The following is a 7,416-nucleotide window of genomic DNA, read 5'->3' as shown; positions in this document are numbered from 1 at the left end:
CAAGATGGTAGCTCCAGAGCAAGGGGCCATAACAGTGTGTCTGTGACCATGTTCTCACTCTTTTTTTTTAAACCCTCACCCAAGAATATGTTCATTGAGTTTTAGAGAGAGAGATCAGTTGCTTGCCTCCCACACACTACCCACCTGGGGATTAAATCCATAAGCTAGGTATGTTCCCTGACCAGGAATCAAATCTGCAACCCTTTGGTGCATGAGATGATGCTCCAACCAACTGAGTCACCCAGCCAGGGCCTGCGTTCTCACTCTTAGATTACAAAGTCAGATACAGCAGGAAACACCTTTCTATAAGGTCCTCTCTCTGCAGAGCATTTCACAAGCAGAGTCCTAGGATGTTAAACTTGAAAGGAACTTAGAATTGCTCAAATCCAAACTTGTTCACTCAAATAAATAAATTTGAGGTCCAGAAGTAAACTTATATTGCCAAAGTTACAGAGCTGGTTTACCCCAGAGCTGGGACATAAGCCTCTTACCTTCATGTAAGATGGTTATGTAAGATGATCTATAGCAAGGTTTTGTATTGATGATAATATGATAAAAGATCAGGGGGAATCCTAAAGATTTTATATTCAGAAAAAAGTCCCTAAGGGACTCCTATGTTGCAAGCCATTACTAGGTACTGGGAACACAGATCAATAAAATATGGTACTGCTCTTAGAGAGCTCATGGTCTAGTCTTTGAGAAATATGACACCTCAACAATAAACATCTCTTCAGGTTCATATGACAGAACATCTATTTACTTTAGAGCTACCAAGAAGAGGCACTTTCCCAAGCTGAAAACTGTGTGCCCGTTCTGAATCTGACAACATGCAGATACTCTAAGGTTGTTGGAACACTTAAAGAATGCTGTAACTTTAAAGAAGTTTAAATGTCACCTGCTTATTCAGATAATGTGGAGCTGAGTGGGCTTGGAGTTAGGAGATGGGTCTTATGACTCCAACTTCCTGAAATGCTGAGTTAGAGTTTCTTCCAGCAGCCTGAGAGGACTAGGTGTGCCCAAGCTTAGTGACCCAGGCATTATGCCACTCGTGCATGAGTCTGCAGATCTCTTCTCCTGCACAGAACCTGTTTGTACATCTCCTGGTGGGAAAGCCTCTAATAATATCAAGAGCCAGTTTGTGCTTAGTAAGGTGACATTGCATTTTCAAGGCCAACATTGGAAGGGACACAGGCAGGTGAGGACAGCCTGAGTGCCTCTCTAGAGAGTACACTCAACCATGGCTTCCCAGAGGGTGTGTCCTTGAGCTGAGATCAGTGGAGGACCAAGAATCTGGGCAGGAGAGTCTTAGAGAGTAGCACTTGCCAAACCACAAGCCAAGTACACCCTGCCAAGGGGACTCCACCCCACACTCCTGATCAGCCAACCTCAAAGCCATTCTGCCTCCCAAACAGTTCTTATTCCCTGAAATTAACTACTTAATGAGAGCCTCTGGGTGCCAAAGTAAGGCAATGCTGGAAGTCAGAGCAACTGGGGGAAAGAATACAAGAAGCAAAGCAAATTATAGTTAAGAGCACAGGGCTTGGGACTAGGTTGCCTGGGTTGGAATCCTGGCTCCACTTCCAGCCCCACTAACCTTGTGCAGGTGGGTCAGTGTCTAGGCTATAGTTTCTCATCTGTAAAATGGGATAGTAGAGGTAGCACCTTAGGGTGTTTTTGTCAGTATTAAATGGATAACTACATGTAAAGTGCCAAGTCCACAGTAAGTATTTGGAAAGGAAAGTGTGTCTAAGCTGCTCCAACTTAATCAGTAACCAAGGCAACACAATAAATTCTTAACCAAGGTCCTCTATGGGGATAGTCATATATACTTTCCAACAGTACCTATTACAAAGATAAATTATTATAGAAGGCAGTACCTATTTTTTCTACATCCTGATAAAAGTTTCAAAATAATTGCTTCCAGATCCCTTCCCAACTCCAGGTGTTTGGCAGCACTACCTTAACTGTACATTCTCTCCACTTGATGTAAAACTATTAATCCTTGAATGTGTGTAACTAACTAAGGCTGCTGATGCATAGCTATATTTTTATTTATCCTCCTGTCCATGTCAACATTCTTTCACTTTTCTAAAGTTAGAGCACTATTTCAAGGTTTCATGGAGCTCTGTTCTCAGTCATGCCTTCAGTTTGACTCAAATAAATTTATTTTCCTAGATTTACAGAGACTCAGTTTTTCATTGGCAGTATTTAATAATCTTAGATATTATTGAAGCCTGAGGTACAGCCCTTATTCCCAAATTCCTTATAATCTAATAGGTGAGGTGAGTAAAATCATACATGAACCAACAGCAAAAATATGAGACAATATGTAATTTGGCTCCAAACTATTGGTTCAGATTCTAAGATCAGTATGAATTAGTATAGAATCCATTGTAGATTGTCTCTGGATAAAGCCCACCTATGAAAAGGGAGATAATAGGGGATCAGTATGGCAGAACATGGACTTGAGAGTCAGATAGCCCAAGGTTTGAATTATGGCTCCACCAATTACCAGCTGTGAGATATTGGGAAAGATGCTGTGATGGTTACTTTTATGTGTCAACTTGATTGGTCAACAGTTATTCTGGGTGTTTCTGTGAGGATGTCTTTGGATGAGATTAACATTTAAATCAGTGGCGTGAGTAAAGTAGATTGCCCTAAGAGAATGAGTAAAGCAGATCATCCTATATGGGTGGGCCTCACCCATATCAGTTGAAGGCCTGAATAAAACAAATAGGCTGACCTTTACTAAGTAAGAGAGTCTTCTTCCCATCTGACTTCCTTAAAACTGGACCATCAGTGTTATGGCCTGCCTATGGACATGAACTGAAACATCAGCTCTTTCTGGGTCTCAGACCTGAGCTGGCCAGCCTTAAAACAGCCTTAGAACTAGAATGATGGGCTCTCCTGGTTATCAGGCCTTCAGACTCAGACTGGAACTATAGCTTTGACTCTCCAGGGTATTTATTTTGCCAACTGCAGATCTTGGGACTTAGGCTATATATCACATATGATAACTGAACACAGGTCCAGCTGCCTACCACAATGAAAGCCAAACTTGTGAGAGAGGTGCTTCAAATGCCAGCAATCTGATTCAGATGTTGGAATGTTTAAAGTTGTCCCAGAGGTTCTCCTTATTTTTTGAATTTTTGTTTCTTCATTTTGTTCTGAGTGAATATTTATTTTTTCCTTCAGTTTTAAATCATTCATTTAAGTCCCAGTTTCCTTCCCTTCACTATTGGTTCCCTGTATATTTTTCTTTATTTCACTTTGCATAGCCTTCACTTCTTCATCTATTTTATAACCATACTCAACCATTTCTGTGAGCACCCTGATTACTAGTGTTTTGAACTCTGCATCTGATAGGTTGGCTATCTCTTCATCACTTAGTTTTATCTTTGGAGCTTTGATCTGTTCATTTGGTCCATTATTTTTGTCTCAGTACACCTATTATGTTGTAAGGGTCAGAGTCTTGTTAGGGATATTCACCAGGGTGGGACAACCCACGTCACTACATTGTGGGTCTATAGGTGGGAGAAGGTTCTGAGAGGGAACAATGCCACTTGCTCAACTCTTGGCTGGCTTTCAGTCACTTCCTCCACTACCCATAAGCAAATTGGGCACTTCTTGTGCTGATTCCCAGGTGGGTAGGCTTGTGGGCCCTGTGGGCCCTGTGGGTCCAAGGAACTCAGGCAAAGGGGAAAGTGAAAGCAGAACAAAGAGGTCAAGGGGTGGGTTGAAAAGTTCTCTACATGCAGACCAGCACAATCTTTTCCAATAAGGACCTTGAAAATGATGGTCTGGTTTGGAGTTTTACTGTTGAAGTTCAGCAAATCTCTGAGAGCTGGGATGACTGAATGTTGGAGTCTGTATCTTATGTAGTTCCTTAGATTCTCATGCAAACATGTTATTTATCTACAAGCTACATATTAGTCAGAGTCAGCATTTATAGAAACAATGTCAAAAGAATGGTAGAGTAGGTTACAATTCCCTACTGTTACAGTATCAGTAGATAGATAGATAGATAGATAGATAGATCATCCTATTTGTTCTCTTTCTCTGAAGAACCCTAACACAGATGCTAATGTTTCTAAGCCTCAACTTCATCATCTATAAAATGAGAATTGATAACACCTATTCATAGAATTGCTGCAAAGATTCAGTGAATTCTTGCATCTGAGCATTGACATGGGACAATAAATGTTAAGTACAGTATTAAGAAGTATCAGTGCCTGCCAGTGAAAGACCACTAGTAATACTCCTATAGTTGTACAAGTTGGGTTCATTACCCATTGTGGTGAAGGAGAACATACAACAAGATGAACTAGGGGTCATCTCAGTAAGAATTTTAGAAAAGATTGTGATAAGATTTGAGTTTATGTTTAGGTAATTTGGAGAGGGTTTAAGAAAGTGACACTTGTTCTGGATTGGATGCTGTCAGAAAGATGGAATAATTCTGTGGCTAGAGATCTGGAGTGGGTAAAATTGTCCTACCCCAAAAGATATGTCCAAATGCTAAACCCTAGTACCTATGTATGTGACCTTATTTGGAAAAGAAGTCTTTGCACAAAGAATTAAACAAAGGTTGTAGAGATGTGATTATCCTGGATTAACCAGGTGGGCTCTAAATCTAATAACAAGAATCCTTCCAAGAAGAGAAGACATAGAGACAAAGAGGAGAAACACAAGAGAGAAGGCAATTTGAAGACAGAGATACATGTTATAGTGATGCATCTAAAAGGCAAGGGATGCCAAGAATTAACAGCAGCCACCAGAAGCTACAAGGTAGGCATGGGGCAGATTTTTACTCATAGCTTCCAGAGGCAACCAACCCTGCACACCTTGATTTCAGACTTCCAGACTCCAGAACGGTGGAACAGTAAATGTCTGTTGTTTTAAATCACCCAGTTAAGGTCATTTGTTATGGTAGCCTTAGGAAACTAAAACAATATCTCAGTAAATCTTATCTAGAGGGAGGGCACACTATAGGGAGGCTAAAGAAGCAGTCACTACTAGCCAGGAGAGGTGTACACTTGGTGTACTGTGACTTGAACATTTTTCAAGTTGTATTTGTGTTCAGACATGATTACAAAATGGACTCTTTTCCATCTTGATTCGTTAAAATTATGGAGTAATCTCATCTTATGTTGGTATTCTATAAAACTGTTTATGTTCAATGGGAGAACACCAGGCTCTAGGACAACAGGGGCTTCTTTTATCTCTTTTGGAAACTTCTGAGAGAAATCAACTTAAAAAAAAATCCTCCATTAAACCCAAATTGACCTTGTGGAGGCAAGGAGGTAGGGTTATGAGAAGTGGTTACTCTTTCATTTTAGCCTTTTTGCTGCTTGTTGAAGAATTGCTGTTATCTGTCAGATCAGAAAATGTATGTTTTCTTCATCCTAATAAATACATTAGGATTTAGTTCCGAGCATACAGGCTACCCATTGATACTGCAACATATGAATTAAAATATGAGCAGTTCCAAGTGTCAAGAGTGTTTTCATAATTTTTATTGTTGTCAAAGAAACCAATGGCAGCATGTGTCCAAACACAAGCCAGGTTGTTGGTGCATGTCCAAGAGACCCACATCTTGGGACAACTCTCTGGGGATAGCCAGCTGGAGCTGGACAGCTCCCTCTGCTATCCAGAAATGTTTTGCAAAGAATTTCTGTTACTTATCTCATAGATGAATTACAGTAAATATGCATTTACTCTAAGACATCATGACTAGGTGATGCAATAATTAAAACCCTACTTTCCCCATTTTATTCCATCCTTGCCTAGGAATACACATGCATCTTCTTCACAGTGCTGTGACAACCTCACTCTAGGCTGTCAGATCTTTCAGACACTCTGCATTTTCCCTGTGGACTAATGAAGCCTTGGAGAAACACTGCATATCAGTGACTTTTTGTTCTTGACTTTTTATTTTGAGCTCTTCATAACTTAGCTCAATTCAAGTGCTCCTAAGGGCTTTTGCTTTCTCTTCTAACAAACATGGACCCCCAAAAGCAACAGATAATGCAACATGTGTTCCCGTATCCTTACTATACAAAGCATGCAATATTTTTGTCTCCCCAGGGATAAAGGTGTTTTTTTCCTTTAGTACAAGAGTAATCATCTGTTATTCCATAATCTTAATTACTGTATCAGGATGTTATCCATTGCAAGTAACAGAAAATTCAACTAAAAGTGGGGAAAAAATATTCTTTCACATAGCAAGAAACCCAGAGTTAGGACAGTTCCAAGGTAGTTTTGCTTAGAATCTCACAATACAATTAAGGACACAGGTCCTTTTCTCTCTTCACTCTGGTCAGCACATTGACTTTTTCTCTGGGCTGGCTTCTCTCATGGGGACAAGGTTGTGGCTCCAGGCATCATGCTTCACCTAGTACTCAAATGGCAGAAGCCAGAATGGAGAATATTCCTTCCTTGTATGCTTATTGAAAAGATAGGAGACACGTCCCTGAAGTCTTACATCAGACTTCTGACCCTCATGGGCCCAAATAGTGTAACATGCCCATTTATGAACTAAACACTGACAAAGAGAATGGAATTTTATTTGTTTACTTAAGAGTCACTTCCTTGGGCTAAAGAACTGCTTGGTATACCCCTAAAGGAGTTGGTCACTTGTTGCTTTTTAAAAATCAAAGTAAGGTGGGGGATGACTCCTGGGTAGGCAAAAGACAGAACCTACTGTGAACCCTAAGAAAGACCTACCAAGAAAGGCTCCTGGTGGCTAACTGGGCTCAAACTTAAAATGCAAAACCTAGCAGTTGTTTTAAAACAGGAGCCTCTCACATAAATCGCATTTGAGGGAGAAGTCTGCACTGAACTGCTTGTCTCTCACACTAAACTACCTTGCCTGTACTGTTCTGCCATCTGAGCCAGCCCTTCTAAAGGAGTGCCTGGAATTATGTTTCAACCAACAGGATTGAAACTTTTTCCATCCAAGTACAACTGTGCAGTTGTATTCCCATCAGCACCTTCACTAACCAATCAGAACATCTTTATTTTGACTAATCAGGATAGTGTCTTTTGGACCAATCAAACTGCAAGGATTCAGAGTCCACATTTGTATAATGATGAAAAAAATCAAGGACTCATGCGGGGACTTCTGTCTATGTAACTCAGTTCCTCTCTGGCTCAGGGACTGTACTTTCCCATTCCCCTAAGAATAAGGACTGTACTTCGCTGGCCAGTGCAGAGCAGGACGGGCAGAGCAGAGCAGAGCTATCTACTTGGAGAGGAGCCTCATGCCAGAGCCACCTCACCCCCAGGCCACCCCACAGCTATGTGGTTCCACAGCTGTGCTTCTTTATAATTGAGCTGTTCTACAGCTATGCTGTATCACAATTTACCTGTTTGCACTGAATAAAGTTTCTTTCTTCACTGCAGCCCAGATTGGAGATT

The sequence above is a fragment of the Phyllostomus discolor genome, chromosome 10, assembly GCF_004126475.2.
Source record: "Phyllostomus discolor isolate MPI-MPIP mPhyDis1 chromosome 10, mPhyDis1.pri.v3, whole genome shotgun sequence".
NCBI classification, from domain to species: Eukaryota; Metazoa; Chordata; class Mammalia; order Chiroptera; family Phyllostomidae; genus Phyllostomus; species Phyllostomus discolor.
This window is presented reverse-complemented; position numbering follows the sequence as displayed.